The sequence below is a fragment of the Protopterus annectens genome, chromosome 10.part0 (assembly GCF_019279795.1).
Source record: "Protopterus annectens isolate FY-2018-M chromosome 10.part0, PAN1.0, whole genome shotgun sequence".
Classification (NCBI taxonomy): Eukaryota; Metazoa; Chordata; order Ceratodontiformes; family Protopteridae; genus Protopterus; species Protopterus annectens.
The window spans coordinates 162,768,179-162,784,231 of record NC_056744.1 but is presented as its reverse complement, the minus strand read 5'-3'; positions in this window follow the sequence as shown (position 1 = coordinate 162,784,231).

The following is a 16,053-nucleotide window of genomic DNA, read 5'->3' as shown; positions in this document are numbered from 1 at the left end:
CACTTCTTACTGACATATTTCCTGTCATAGCATACTTATTGCAAGTATTTGCAAATACTCATTTATTAAAGTAAATACTTTGCTTAATGGGTAGTTGTTATCAGCTGTAAATCGACAGTGTTTTCTGCAATACTCAGTGGCTATGCTGCATTGATAATATCTTATGCCGTGATGCCTAGATAAATGTATACACTATGATGTTACTTCACAACGACATACTATCCCTTATATCCTCTAATGAGGAAATGAATTTGCATTGCATGCACTTCGGACTCCGTTCTACAAGAAACACCATACACCATGGCATCTTCTGACACAAAATGTATTTCATATGAATGAGCAGATGTTTTTGACCTACAGCCTAACTCTTCCTTAAATGTGGTTTTTGATTGTGCCTTAGTACCATGGTGTACTGAGAGCTCAGGAAAACCTTCTGGTGCCTAACCTCATAAACATCAGGAAAATGTTAACTATTGCAGATTTCAAGAGTATTTGTTTCCTATACATTCACAAAAAGGATTACTAATGAGCAGTTAACTGAATTTTCTAAACATCTCTAAAATATTTAGTGCATAGCATTGTCAATCAGGACAGCTAAAAAGTTTATACACCTGAATGTCACAAGATGCTCCTTGCACTATACTTACTTTTGTGTACAATCTATCTATGCTGCGTCTGCTTTATTTATTTATTTATTTGCAGTTTGATTACCAGGGAGGTCCACTGGGCCGAATTGACCCATTTTTAGTGGAGGCCCGGGGAGAAAAGCTCCAAGATGCATTATATAATTTAGATACAACTGATAGTTAATATTAAAGATAATATTATGTAATTTTGTAATATTATGTAAATGATATATATATATATATATATATATATATATATATATATATATATATATATATATACACACACACAATTAGGTCACATTGTGATTAGTATGCTTAGTAATGCATTGAACAATATAAGAATATTACCATTAATATGCTCATCCTCAGGTAATAACAATACTGTTGTTAACATATGTTTGCCCATACATTGCTAAAAATAAAACTTTATTTTAGGTGAGCATATTTGTTTCTAACATTGTTAAATATCAATGCATGTCATATTTTTACTGTGTGACTTGGTTAACATTGACACAAGAGCATTACGATAGCTGACGTTAAGAATGGACTAGATTTATTACAGTTTATGGTTTTCATTAAGTATGCAGACATAAAATTAATTTGTAGCTTATCCAGATTAATGTAAGAATTAAAGTATACTTCCATGCAGACAATATATTACTGCAGACTACTCTAGTCCTTTTTTTTCCTCAAGTCATGCAATTAATGTCACACTATTAAAAAAAGATAAAAATGCTAACATACTAAGACAGAAATAAACTATTAATAATACATTTTGCAAGATTTTATTAGGCAGCATTAGGTAATTAGAGATTATAAAAAGAAATAAGTTTCTGATCTCTTTAATAAAGGCAGTGTCTTGCTGTGGCCTACAGCTGCATTTGAATATATAATGTACGACCTGTCTATTAACCTTCCATTACCTCAAAACTAGACAGCATATTATTCTGTTCTGTCACTGGCATTCTCTTACATCACAGTGAATATGGCATTTTTGTGCTTTAATTTGGTAGCTAAAGTAAATGAAGGCTGACAGAAAATATGGATGGCCTTAACAAAATGTAGAAGAATATATTTCAATGGCAAACACAGTCACAGTAAAAGGTTTGAGCTACACAATGTTTATTATTTAAAATCTTTGTGCATGTGTTAATCTTTTCAGGGCATTTTCAGACATTGCCTGAAGAAATGCAGAACAAAATTTAAATGGAGTTGCTATAAAGTATAATATCTACCTTACTCAAGATGCAAACCACTAAAAATATAACGTCTAAATGTACTAATAATGATAAACATTAAAGATGCTATATAAAGCAGTACAAAATGAATAAAAAATCAGTTCTGCATGGTATGTCTGCCCTTACACCCACAAGAGGGCACAGCCCTTTCCTCCATGGTTTCCTGATATACCACCACAAAAGTCATAGACTCAGAAAAGGGAAAAGTGTTACAAAACAAAAAAAAATCACCTTTTCTCTCTCACCCTTAGTTCTACAACCTCACAAAATGGAAGAGCATCTGTGGAAAATTATATTTTGAGACTGGGCTAAAACCACAAAATCAGTAATATTGCAATTATTTAAATTAATACAAGTACCCCATAGTAACCACTTTACCCAGTACCTTTTAGAAGCAATTTAAATATTTACCCCCTAACATGCAACAGCTGCATGAATATTACACAGTTACGTTTTTGTCTGCAGCCATTACTCAGTGTGAGGGATGCTGCATGAAAACTTTTATTTTCTCAAGATACAGTTGTCACATTTTAGTGCACTTATTAATTTGACTCGGTAATTGTCCTATAACATTTGGTTGTTAGGTTTGTTAAACTTCGCTACTCACTGTAGATGAGCCCATTGATAAGAAAGTATATCAAATAAAGAAAATATCAGGAGGTCTTCTAGGGCAAGATGTGACAGTGGTTAAATAAAAATAGCAAATATGAGGAAGAAAAGTGACGTGTCTACGGTCCTTTCATTTTTATGATTCTGAAGCAGAAGGCAAAAGTGTGCATGCCAGCTAGTAGGAGGCAGATGCTTGTGAAAAATGGACTGAAAATTAAAGTGTAAATCTTAACATGATGCATGTTTGGAAAACAGCAAAAAGCATAAGTGCACTGTTGTGTATTGATATTCTAAACAGTCCAAGGACATCTTGAATCTGTCATCTCTGTTTTCATTTCACTTCATTTGATAACAAAATGCAAACATTAGCCTATCTGGTCTGCCAATACAAAGTATTTAATGGTTTATTTCTCTCAGCTACAATATTCAACTTTTCTACACCAATATGTCTTACACATGATCAGCATTGAAATCAGTACTGAAAGGCACACTAGAATCAAGAAAAATGTTGTTTTATGTTTGAGAGCTACTGAATAATATAAATAATTATTTATTTATTTATTTGCATTTGTTGACCGGGACTATCCGACTGGACGTAGGTCCATTTTCAGCAGAGGCCCGGGGAGAAAAGCTCCACAGTTAAAATAAACAGACAGTAGTTACATTGGATTACATAGCGATTAACAATTTAACATAGCAATTAATTACAACATATTTACAGATGAAGAACATAGTACATCAGTAGACAACTAGAATCTTTATCTGCGAAGTACATAACAGACATTAACAAATGTTACAATAAGAAGTTCCTGCTGTATAATAAGTACTAGGTTTATGAGCATCTGAGCTTGCTATAATCAAAGTAGTTAGTGGGGTGGAAAGAAAGGTAGTGGTTGGATGGGGTGGGTGATATTAGAGTTGGAGATGCAAGGGCATAGCTAGCATGATTGTAGGTGCACTTTTAGTAAAGTTTTGAAGTGGGTGCATGATGGTACAGAGGTAATTGTGGGTGGGAGGGAGTTCCAGCTATGGTGCAAGAGAATAGTACTTCACCAGCAGAGTTATTGGCTTTAGTGATCTGCAAGTGATTTTTGTTTCTGGATCTTAGTGGTTTGGTGGTGCGATAGGGTTGGAGTAGATTCTGGAAGGATGGGACATTTAGTGGATGGTTTACTAGTTTGTGGGCGTGTGAGAGTTGATACCACTGAAGGAGGTGAGGGAGCTCAAGCCAGCCCAGTTCAGCAAGTGAGAGACAGTGGTGACTATGGTAGGATGCCCCTGTGATGAATTTGGCGATTTTGTTGTAGCAGGTCTCTAGCTTGTTTAGATTGCATTGCCTTAGGTTGGTATATATTGGAGAGGCATAAAGTAGGGTGGAGATAAGGTGGGAATTTGCTATTGAAATCTTTGCTGCTTTGGTGAGAAGTTGCTTATTTCTGTATAACGCTCCTAGTTTTATGTGGACTTTTTTTAAGGTCATGGATATGTGAATGTCAAATTTTAGTTTATTGTCTATTTCCACTCATAACAATTTGGTGTGTTCAGTTGGGTATAGTGGTGTTGTCTTTTGCTGTGATGTTAAAATGAGAGTTGTTTTGAGTATGTTTGGTGGGCTGGAAGATGAGTAGTTTAGTTCTGTTTTGGGTTGAGTATTAATTGGGCATCGGATAACCAAGTTTCAACAGAGGAAAAGGCTTCTTGTGTGACTTTTTGCAGTCTGGGTAGGGACTGGGCTGAGCAGATGATGGTTAATCATCTGCGTATTGTATGAGTGTGCCATGTTTGATGGCAGAGGCTAGATTATTGGTGAAAACAGAGAAGAGTAGGGGTCCAAGGATGGATCCTTGGGGAACCCCTATGTTGACAGGTAGTTGGGGAGATATGTCATTCTGCCATACAACGGATTGTTGGCGGTCAGACAGGTAACTCTGAAACCAGTTGGTGACTGATTGAGAGAAGGATGGGTTACTGAGGACAGAGATGAGTTGTTTGTGTGGGACCATGTCAAATGCTTTAGATAGGTCTAGAAAAGTAGCAGAGGAGAGATAGCCATTGTTTTTATGTTGAAAGATAGTGTTAGTAAAGGAGAGTAAGGCAGTGGTGGTGCTATGGTTTGGTTGGAAACCATGCTGAGTTTTGGAAAGGAGGTTGTTAGTAAGGAGGTAGTCTGAGACCTGAGAATGTATGCATCTCTCTAGTATTTTGGAGAGTGGAGAGAGAATAGCTATGGGGCAGTAATTGGTTAGTTCTGTGGAGGGGCCACCTTTGTGGAGGGGAATTTTATGTGATACTTTCGACAGTGTGGGAATATAACTTTCTGACAGAGATTGGTTAATCAAGATGGATCCTGGGTAGGCCGGAGCATCAGCTGCTATTTGTAGGTATTCACTTGGGAGGTTGTCTGCTGCTAATTTGGTGGGCTTAAGTTTAGTTAAGAGTTTTTTTATGTTGGAGGTAGGTACAGGAGAAAAAGAGAAGGCAGTGGGGAGATTACTAGTTGAAGGTGTGGGTTGGAGGGGAGGGGGGTTGTGTTGTTTAGCTAGTGATAGTATGGTTTGTGTGAAGTGTGTGTTGAATGAGGTAGCAATATTTTTGGAGGAGTGAGGGATGTTAGGATGAGGGGTACTGACTTTACCTGGGTGGAGGATGGAGTTTAAGGAGGACCAGAATTGTTTGGGGCTGTGTTGTGAGGAGTCTAGGGCAGACTGGTAGTATTGGAATTTGTCCTGTTTTATTAGATTTTTGACTCTATTGCGTAGTTCTAGGAATTTCTGTCTAGTTGAGGGGGTTTTGGTTTTGCGCCAGTGCTCCCAGGCTTTATCCCTGTTTTTCATTTCTGACTTAGTGGTTTTCTGTAGCCATGGGGAGGGTTGTGCTTTCGTTCTGGAAAGTCTTATGGGGGCATGGAAATTAAGGATGCTCAAGAAGGTAGTAATAAAAAATTCAACTGCATCATCAAGACTGAGGTACTTTAGGGGATGCCAGTTACATTCTTTGAGGGATGAGATGAATGTGAGTGGGTTAAAGTTTAGTTTTTTACGTATTTGATGGTAGATGACAGGTTTATCTTTTTTGAGTAGGAATGTTGGGGAGTGATCACTGAGGCTATCTGATAAGCAGCTTGTTATATATGACTGGGGGCTCTTACTGAATAGTATCCAATCCAGGGTAGTGTGCTTGCTGGAGTTTTTATTTATCCTGGTTGTTGACTGGACTAGTTGGGTGAAGCCATGAAGGTTTATACGATGGGTTAGATTGCTGCCAGAAAAGGATTGCCAGTCAATATTGAAATCACCTAAAATGATAGTTTCTTGGGGGAGATAGTGGGTAGACCAGCTGAGGAGGTTTTCTAGTGGAGGTATGTTTTGGCCAGGTAGGAAGTAGCATCCAATTATGTTGATGGTTTTGTTTTGGTTTATTTTGAGGTTGGTATATATTATTTCTTCATTGCCTATTTGTGGAGTTGATGATTTTAAGATCTGGATATTTAGATGCTGTTTAAATATTATAGCTACACTACCTCCTTTCTTGTTTAGCCAGTCTACTCTTAGTGTGCTGTAACCAGTAGGGAGTATTTGCTCACTGGTAATATGAGGTTTTAGCCAGGTTTCTGTCAGGATGACTATATCTGGGGAGTACAAGTCTATGGTGGCATGGAGTTCATGGACTTTGTTGGATATACTTCTAATATTTAGGCTTAGTAGAAGGAAGTCACTTGGCTTTCTATTGGCTGTAATATGGGAGAAGTTGTGGTTTTTAGTCTGATTATGAGGATTGGGGTTGGAGATGGTAGGGCCAGGGTTGGGGTGGGTGTCTCCACTTCGGGCTACTTTTTATATGCATGAGGTTATTAGTTTTCTCAGTTTTTGAATGTGTTTGTTTATTAGGGAAACTTTATGATTGTGCTCTGTGGGTAATAGGTATGGTGGGAGTGTTACTATGTTAAGTTGTAGGGATGCTTTATGTTTGAGTAATATAGTTGTTAGAATATGCGGGGGGTGCATAGGGATGGTTCTTGAGTTGGTGGGAGGGAACTGAGTGAGGGTGAGACATGAGTGGTGGTGTGAGTAGTAGTACAGTGGTAGTGGCTGAGCGGGGGAATGATGGAGCTTTGGTAGGATGTAAGATATGCAAGGAGAGTGCATGCAGTGAGCATAGGTAAGGTATGCTTGTACATGTTAGTTGAGGAGGTGTGATAGTAGTGGGAAAATGGAGGAGGTAGTATTGGGTTAGCGCTGTGGTTGGCTATTGGAAAGATGGGAGGTGTTTGTGAGTGTAATAAAGGTAAGACCACTAGGGGCGGGAGGTAATAGGGGGCAGGGTGGGGAGTGAAAGTGGGTAGAGACCCTGTTAGTTGCTCTTATGTGGGGGCTGGAAACAATCAGGTAATAGTAAACTGATAAATGAACATATGATAGTGACAAAGGCTGGTTGTAGTTTTAAAAATGGTGCCTGCCACAGGTAATATTTATTACCTTTGGGATTGGCTAAAGGACAGGGAAGGGGGAGGGGGAGAACAAGGGTGTGAGCAGGCAGTTCTTTTGTACTGCCGCTAATGAGCCAAAGCAAAGACAAGTTTTTGTTTAAGAAACAAATGAGAATTGACCAAGGACTGTTCTGAAACTGTAAGTCATTTCTTAACCATTTCTCAGGTTGAAAAACAGGATAACATTGTATCAGTAGGCTACTGTGGTCTCAGTTTATATTAACAAACACACAGTATTGATCAGTTATGGATACTATTTGCTAACATATGGGAATAATAGAGAAAGTGGAAGATGAGTGTGTGTGTGTGTGTGTGTGTGTGTGTGTGTGTGTGTGTGTGTGTGTGTGTGTGTGTGTGTGTGTGTGTGTGTGTGTGTGTGTGTGTGTGCGTGTGTGTGTGTGTGTGTTAAGAATATATTATCATAAAACAATATGTAAAACTACCATCTCCCTGTAGTCCAGAGGTTTTTGAGACCTAGAATAAGAAATAATTTTAGTGTGTGATATTTAAGAGGTATGATCTTGACTTTCCATTTCTGCACCAATCCCCTACTTTGAGTGCATTGTTTGAATCAGTACTGTCCCTAGATTCTTGCATGTGTCCCTGCTCTCCATCATTCTTGTTCACTGCAATAACTTCATACTTCCTCAGCTAAGGGTAAGACTGTCAAATATTGCAAACAGTCGATAGGATTAGTACTCTGAGGGGAAAAAATCCATTTTAACAAACAATGCATCAAACATGGATCTAATTTAAATTACAGTATACAAGGTATGCCGAAAGCATTCTTAAAGAGCTTAATGAGCAGAAACACATGACCAAAACTGTTAACACAGTTCAAGGACAGACCTGTTGAGCACACACAACCATGTGAGCACGTGTGTGTGTGTGTGTGTGTGTGTGTGTGTGTGTGTGTGTGTGTGTGTGTGTGTGTGTGTGTGTGTGTGTGTGTGTGTGTGTGTGTGTGTGTGTCTGTATGAGTGTGTGTTTGTTTTGGATTGTCTAGCTTGTTAGCCATATACTCCCATGAGCAGTTGCCCAATATACTCCATGTCATGGTTAGTATTAACCTTGTTTAGCAGACATGCATGTATTTTATAGTACATGGAACATGCAGTTTTCAGTCCAAAATCTGCAAATAAATAAGCTTGTTATATATTAAATCCATAACACAGTTAGAGGTGTTATGCTATAGATTCATCTTAGAACTTGCACAGCAGCCACCATGGAATAATTCTAGAAAGCTTTAACAGCTTCCAAAGGAGTAGTATTCTACATATTGCCACACAAAAAACGTGGTAAAGTGAAATGTATAACAGTTTTTAAAGCTGTTGGCCTGTTAGAAGTACACTTCATTCCTGGGATTCAGCAAGCTCTGCATGACACAGCTCCTGTATGCTAATTACCCCATTTGCAGGTGAAAACTATGCAAATGAGGTGAATTAGCTATTCAGGAAGCAGGCAGGCATCTGTGCAGGAATAGTGTAACCTGCAGAAATATATTCAGCTACTAACTGAATACATTTCCACAAATTACAAAACGGAGGCATGAAAGCTCCAAAGAAAGCATGTATTCAATGCAGTAGGCATGCTAATGGCCGAATATATGGCCATTGGCATGATAAATAGTTGCAAAATTATAAAAAATAACTTTTTTTGGCCGATTCCACATGTCTAAGAGTAGGACAGTGGTGCCCAAACGGGATTGGCCCAAAAATAAGAAAAAAGCATTGGAAATAAGCTTTTAAACCAAAATCTGAATTCTGCCACAATAGTCAATGGCATGCATAAGACAACAATACCATGGAAGGGGGAAGGCTGAGTATCACTTTTGTAACCATGCATTAGCAGTCAGTTTTTGCAAATGAGGGGACTGATACTGAATCACAGATTCCCCCTCACTGTTAGCTTGCACCCAACCATGTAAGTGCAGCAACCCCATTGTATAAGCATAAGCAGTAGGTGACATTATAAAGGGGAGTGTCATGCATGCTGTAAGCTTATTGGAGCTCTGTGGCCCGTATTTGCCCTTAGCTAAGCACAGATAAGGAAAGGGGGTGTGTCTGAGGCTGCCTAGCAGTGCTTATATTGCCTAAACGGGTGTGCGCGCTGCGCACCAGGTTTTAAACAAAAAAACGAAAAAAAAAACAGGAAATAGCAGCTCTGTTCACATCTGAGCACTGATTATGCGCAGAACGCCTCAGGGCTTAAACGGGAAGACAATGGGAAGGGAAAACAGCAGTAGGAAAACTATCAAGGAGAACTAGCATAGCTGGCAGGTGAAATGTATCAGAATCAGCCAATTACAAAGGTAGCAGCCCAGCCCGGCACACTACTATAAACTATGCAAACAACTTTCTCTTTGTTTTTTCCCACAAACTCTACACCACCGGAGTTCACAGACAGGGAAATTGTACCTGACAAAACTAACAAAATGATAGGGGCTGCTGTTGCTCTCATACATCAATATGTGGAAGAGGCTGAGGGTGGTAAGGATGAGAATGTTGACGACCAACCCACAGTGAGGAGAAGGAGAAGAGTGTACAGACCCAGGGTAACCTACCAGGGACTTCATGAGTTGGAAATAGTGGAGTGCTATAGGGTGGACAGGGATATCCTACAGCAAATTGCTGAGCTGTGCCGACCACACCTCACACACAGAACCAACAGAGGGGAACCCATCCCAGTGGATACCAAGGTATGTGTAGGCTTAAGAATACTAACCACAGGTACCTTCCAAAGGCCAACTGGGGATATCATGGGGATCTCACAGGCATCAGCATCCAGGGTACTTCATCAGTTTCTGGATGCCATGTCAGCATATGCCGGTGAGCAAATATATTTCCTCAACAATCGTGAGGCGTTGAACAACAATATGCGTCTCTTCCACCAAATAGCAGAATACCCTGATGTAGTCAGTGCTATAGACTGCATGCACATACACATCAAAGCACCACCTGGTGAGTGGGGAAGGTCTACATAAACCGCAAGGGATTCCCCTCCATCAACTGCCAGGTCATATGCAATGCCCAGGACATTATAATGAATGTGTGTGCTGGCAGCCCTGGAAGCTATCATGACTCCCACATCTGGCATATGACACAACTGTACCAGAGATTTGCCATTGGGCACATCCCATATGGCCACTTAGTGGGGGATGCTGGTTACACACTGGAGCAGTGGCTGATGACACCCATCAGAAATGCACACACACCCAAATAAGAACTCAATAATGAGGCACATGCACAAACCAGAATCATAATAGAGCATGTGTTTGGGATGCTCAAGTCATGGTTCTGGTGCCTGGACATATCCAGTGGAGCCTTGCAGTACTCTCCAGCTTCACATACACAAATTTTCATTGTATGTGCCATGCTACATAATATGATTCTGCACAACCAGCTGCAGCAGTAACAGCACAAGAAAGGGCCACGCAGCCCCCCACCATTGCCAAGACCAGCACAGGCACAGAGTAACTCAGCGGAGGAACAATCTAAGCCTGCCCATGTAGGCAGAAGCAGGTGTGCCCAGTATGCCCAGGCTTTGACAAAGAGGCAGCTCATAGCACAAATACTGACATGGTTGGAACCCAGGGAATGACACCTCTCTCTGACTCACACATACAGTAAAAGGGATGCCAAACATGAAACTACTTGTGCTTTACCATGTATAGGGAGTGTACTATGTGCATCCGACATAGTCAGCCCTTCAGCACCATCCTCAGTATTGGGACAGTCACGGGGTAAGTCACTCTTCCTAACAATTGCTGAATGGAGTAGTATGTTCTGCTAGTTGTATCTATGGTATGTATGTGAGCATGCAAGAGAATCAGATGGCTGAATGGGATGACAGCAGATAGTGGACACCTATATGGGCAGCATGAAATCCATAACAAATACTGCTGTCAACAGTAGGCAGTACTAGACAAGGTGACAAATCCCACTTCAGTACATGTGGTGGCCCAAATGTGTGTCATTGTCCCCCACTTCTGTATGGGAATACCCACAGAATGTAGCATGCTGAAGAGGTGTCCCATGCAGGTGTGTCCCTAGCTGTAAGCAGCACCCTGCCAGCATCCAGAACAATGGAATAATATGGACAGAAACTATTGCCATTAACACCTTGTACACTTATCCTGTCACCCCAGGAGAATCCAGTGGCTCGCAGCCTGGGACTGCAGGAGTGACAGAATGCACTGGCCTGCTACAGATGGCATGCATCACTACCAAATGCCCTACAGTCCTCTGACAAAGGCCTGTGCCTCACCCTCTGCTGCCAATGTATGTTATCTCATGGGGTCCCAACTAACAACATAAAACAGTCCACAGAACACAGGTGCAAGGCCATGTCAACAAATCCCAGTAGAATGCCCACCATGTCATACTGCATGAACTGTGGACCAACCCCTAAATACCACTGGGAAGAAATGATAACTATAGGGATACTTATCAGATAACATTTTCATAATGTTTGGAAGATGTTAGAATAACAGAGGGGGTGTAGAAGCATGAACACCATGGAGTGTGTGAAGTTTGAAAATCTGATGTGTGCCCATACTACCCCTGCCTGCAAACCCAGTAATGAGTGGCTACAAACCTGCTCATAAACCACAATGTGAAGGGGAACTGACCAGATATATGAGCCCTGCTCTGGGTAACCTGGGTGAATCTGTACAGCTGAGAGGTATGGCCACAGCAGGATATGGCCATTCTGTTATGTTGATAGATGTACAAGCAGGGGATCCTCAGCCACCATAGTACCAAGTTGCTGGACCATTTACACAGACCTATCAGCAAGTGTCTGCAGCTACCCTTCCAGAATGGCATGAGTGTGCAAGAATATGTAGGCTGCAGACCACAATACTGGACACAGCTTCATTCATCTTATATTTCCCAGGAAATAACTGTGAACAGATAAGTATATCTGTCAGTAGTATGACACAATACATCATAGTGTAAAACAGTACATGCATCTGAATATATCTGCTAACACCAACCATATAACACAAGCAGCACAGACACAATAGTTACAGTATCCCACTATCTTTCGCCCATTGTGACTCCATATTGTCAACCTATCTACAGATATCCTGCAGAAACAGGTTGCTAGCTGTAGGTGTAGAACACAAAATCCTGCACTGGAGTACAACCTACCTGGAATGGATTCACACACTTAATTCAGAAGATCATACTGGGCATGCTCCTACACTTAGAGAAATGAAGCCCATGTCTGACAGCAAAATACAGAAAATACAGAAGGTCATACTGGGCATGCTCCAACACTTAGAGAAATGAAGCCCATGTCTGACAACAACAGTGGACTATACATATCTGTCAGTCACAGATGTCTGTGCACACACACCGCATTGCACACCATTCATGTTTTGCAAACACATTGGATAGGAATACTCACACATATCCAAGGCAAACACACACTATAATAGGTCATACATACATACACAGAGATGTGGGGAAGAGAAAGGCAGACAGTGACAAAGAGATTGCCATCATGAGGCCTGCCCCACCCATCACACATCCAATTGGCCAATATCACATGATGTGCCAATGTCAATCACTGTAGACATTTGCTTTTGGAAGCCCTTAGCCCTATAGTGTCTGTGGTGCTTGTGATAACTGTGTAACATGATAGTACAAATCAGTATTAATCTAGCATCTGTATACCCAGTCTTGTCAAATGTAAAGTTGTGTGTGACTGAGTGTTGTGTGTGTTTCCAGAGGAATGGTTTATGGCTTATTCACACACACTGCACTTCCCAGGAATGGTGGTTTATGGCTTATTCACACACACTGCACTTCCCATAGCCCATGTTAGCACTCATGCTGATGTCAGTCACCTTGAAATAACCCTCTGGCCATTTCTCAGCCTCATAATCTCCATGGCACTTGTGATAACTGTGTAATGCTATAGTGTAACATACTAGTTAGGTAGGAGTTCTCATTCCAGACATGGCAACTGTGAAACTGTGTGTGTGTGTGTGTGTGTGTGTGTGTGTGTGTGTGTGTGTGTGTGTGTGTGTGTGTGTGTGTGTGTAGAGATTAATGATTTGGATGTCATTCCCAGTCACTACACCTCCCATTGCCCTACTTTAGCAAGTCTGCTGATGTCAGTCATCTTGAAATACCCCTTTGGACAAAGGCCAACCCTGTAAGCTCCATGGCATGTGCGATAACTGTGTAATGCTGTAGTGTAACATACTAGTTAGGTAGCAGTTCTAATCCCCAACATGGCACGTAAGTGTGTGTGTGTGTGTGTGTGTGTGTGTGTGTGTGTGTGTGTGTGTGTGTGTGTGTGTGTGTGTGTGTGTGCATGTGTGTGTGGAGATTAATGATTTTGAAGCCATTGACAATCACTACATCTCCCATTGCCCTACTTTACCACGCCTGCCGATGTCAGTCACCTTGAAATAACCCTTTAGCCATGTATCAGCCATATAAGCTCTGTGGTGTTTGAGATAACTACTTAATACTGTAGTGTAGCAAACTAGTAAGGTAGGAGTTCTAATCTTAATCCTGCCAACTGTGGTAATGTGTGTGTTTCCTTTAGAGAGTGTGTGTGTGTGTGTGTGTGTGTGTGTGTGTGTGTGTGTGTGTGTGTGTGTGTGTGTGTGTGTGTGTGTCTTCATTGACACCTGCTTTTATGGACATTCACACTTACTACTCCTCCCTTATCCCTCCTTTAGCACTGTTGATGACGTCACTCACCTTCAAAGATACTTTTTGGACAGCTCTCCAACATGTAAGCTCATTGGCACTTGCAATAACCCTGTAACACTGTAATAACAATACATAGTCAGGTAGGGGGTTTAAAATCAGTACTGGTAAGTGTGTGTTTGTGTGTGTGTCATCATTATCCTGTGTGGGTGTTAGGGTGATTGTGTAATGACAGGATTTATTGCAGTGTGGGTTTTGCTACATCATTATATTGAGGACCTAAATGTCCCATTGTACACATTACAAGGCCAAAAGTTTTCAAACACTGTAGAGGTTGTTGTAGACAATCCTCAGCCATAAATGTGTACAGCCATGTGCAATTACTATGTGACAGTATGGATTAGTAAACAATATAGGTAACCATTATAATACCCAGATACCACTCTCCACCCATGGATCATACACAAACACACTTGGCTCGGACTATCTTACTACCTTCCTTTCTTACTTTGTCTCTGTCTCTCTCTCTTTCTCCCTCTCTGGTGGATGTGGAAAAATACATCTGTTTTGCACAGACAGCAGCTTGAGTTTTGTAAGTAATGCTGATGATCAGCTGATGGCCTGTGCATGAATTGCAGTCCCCCACTTGTTAATTGCATGTGGAACAGCTGTGGTATCATTCCTGTAGTCAATTGCATGGAAACACACTCCTATAACTAAGCACTTCATGTGGGTGTTGGTCCTTTTCCCTCACTGTGAGCAGGAATTCGTGTGGGTGTTTGACAAACAGCATCAGAGAGGGTAGTTGGAAATACCACTTACAACATACACTGTGGAGACAGGCCAACAAACAGGAGGGGGATTTTCCAGACATGGGGATAGAATGTAAGTATTGCTGTTCTACATTTGAAGTAATGTTGGTTTAACAAGGTTTGTGTGGATATGGCTGTTCTACATGATTTAAAGTCTGGCATGACAGTGTTATGTGGTTGAGGAAACCCTCACCAGTAGGGCTATCTGCAGACTGGCCAGATTTTGGAGTCTTACATGTGTTGTGTTACTCACCCATTTCCTATCTTTAGAAATGCAGTAGCATACTCTGATAACTGCAGTCAGTACATGGTGACAATCATGTGAGTTACTGACTTCATACCCCTCAAATGAGATATGACATAACAAACCCTGTTACACCAGCAAATATTTCCGTTTATCACAGCAATATGTCAATATTGACCCTTTGTGTGTGCCTCCGTCCCCCAAGTCTGTCACCCTTTGTCCATATGTCATGCAGTAAGAGGTGCATATGTACAGTGCATCATGTACTGACATCATACCTGATAACAAGCCAGTGAGATATCAAACTAGTAGACATTTTATGTATAGTAAGCCTTATATTTGAGGACAAAACCTGGACATTCTGTTGTAGTGTGTACAGTAGTGAGGTCTGTGTACTTATGGTGATTGTTGACAGAGTGTATATTGTGAATATGTTACTTGACCTGTGTACAGATTGTGATAGATGTCATTGTTCTTTGTCCTGTTCTATCTGATGTTGCATGGTGCTCCAGTTTATGGTTCCCTATCAGCATACATTTTTTTAGGGCAAGACTGACACATGTCCCATACCACAGTCAAGAATCATACTACACAATGTATTTGCCCAGTATATGTAGGGTTAGTGTGTGAGTGCCACATATGAGAATGGTTTTGTTCACACAGTCCATATACTTTAATATTAATTAGGCTTACCATAATGTGACTGTGACTGTGTTCACATTGGTTGTGGGTATGCACTTTCACACTGTTGTCTGTTACGCTGTGCTGTTCCATCACTGTAGTGCCTGCTATATTTGCAAGTACATGTGTATTCCCCCAGAGGAAACTTAGTCAGTGCTGTGGCAGTCTGCCTGTAGTTTGCACAGTGCTTTGTGACATGCCTAGCAGCTCAGTGTATTTACCTAGTGTGATGTTATGTCCAGATATTTGTCAGATGGACTGTTGCCTGGCCACCATAACTATTGTGTATTTCTGACAAAGCAGTGGGATGCTGTAAAGATGTATGTCACTAACTAGTGGGAAGTATGTGGGCTTGGGACCTCTGCTCCTCTAGTTAATATGTGCACCAACTGTGTGAGCTTATCTATTCCAGTATTTTTGTGATATCCCCATTTAAATGGCTGTAAACATCCACTTTCTCAGGCTTGGTCCACACGTCTTGCACTAAGGGGTTCTGTGTATACCTATAGACTGACCAGATTGTGACAGACTGTCCATGTTTATTGGTCATATCTCTGCTGTATTCCACAGGATCATTATTGTGATTTGTGTGGCACTTCACTATGATGATCTTATGATGCCTGTCAGTAACTGATGGCGTAGATGTCAGTATCAGAAGTGACTTCTCACACATGTCTGCTAAC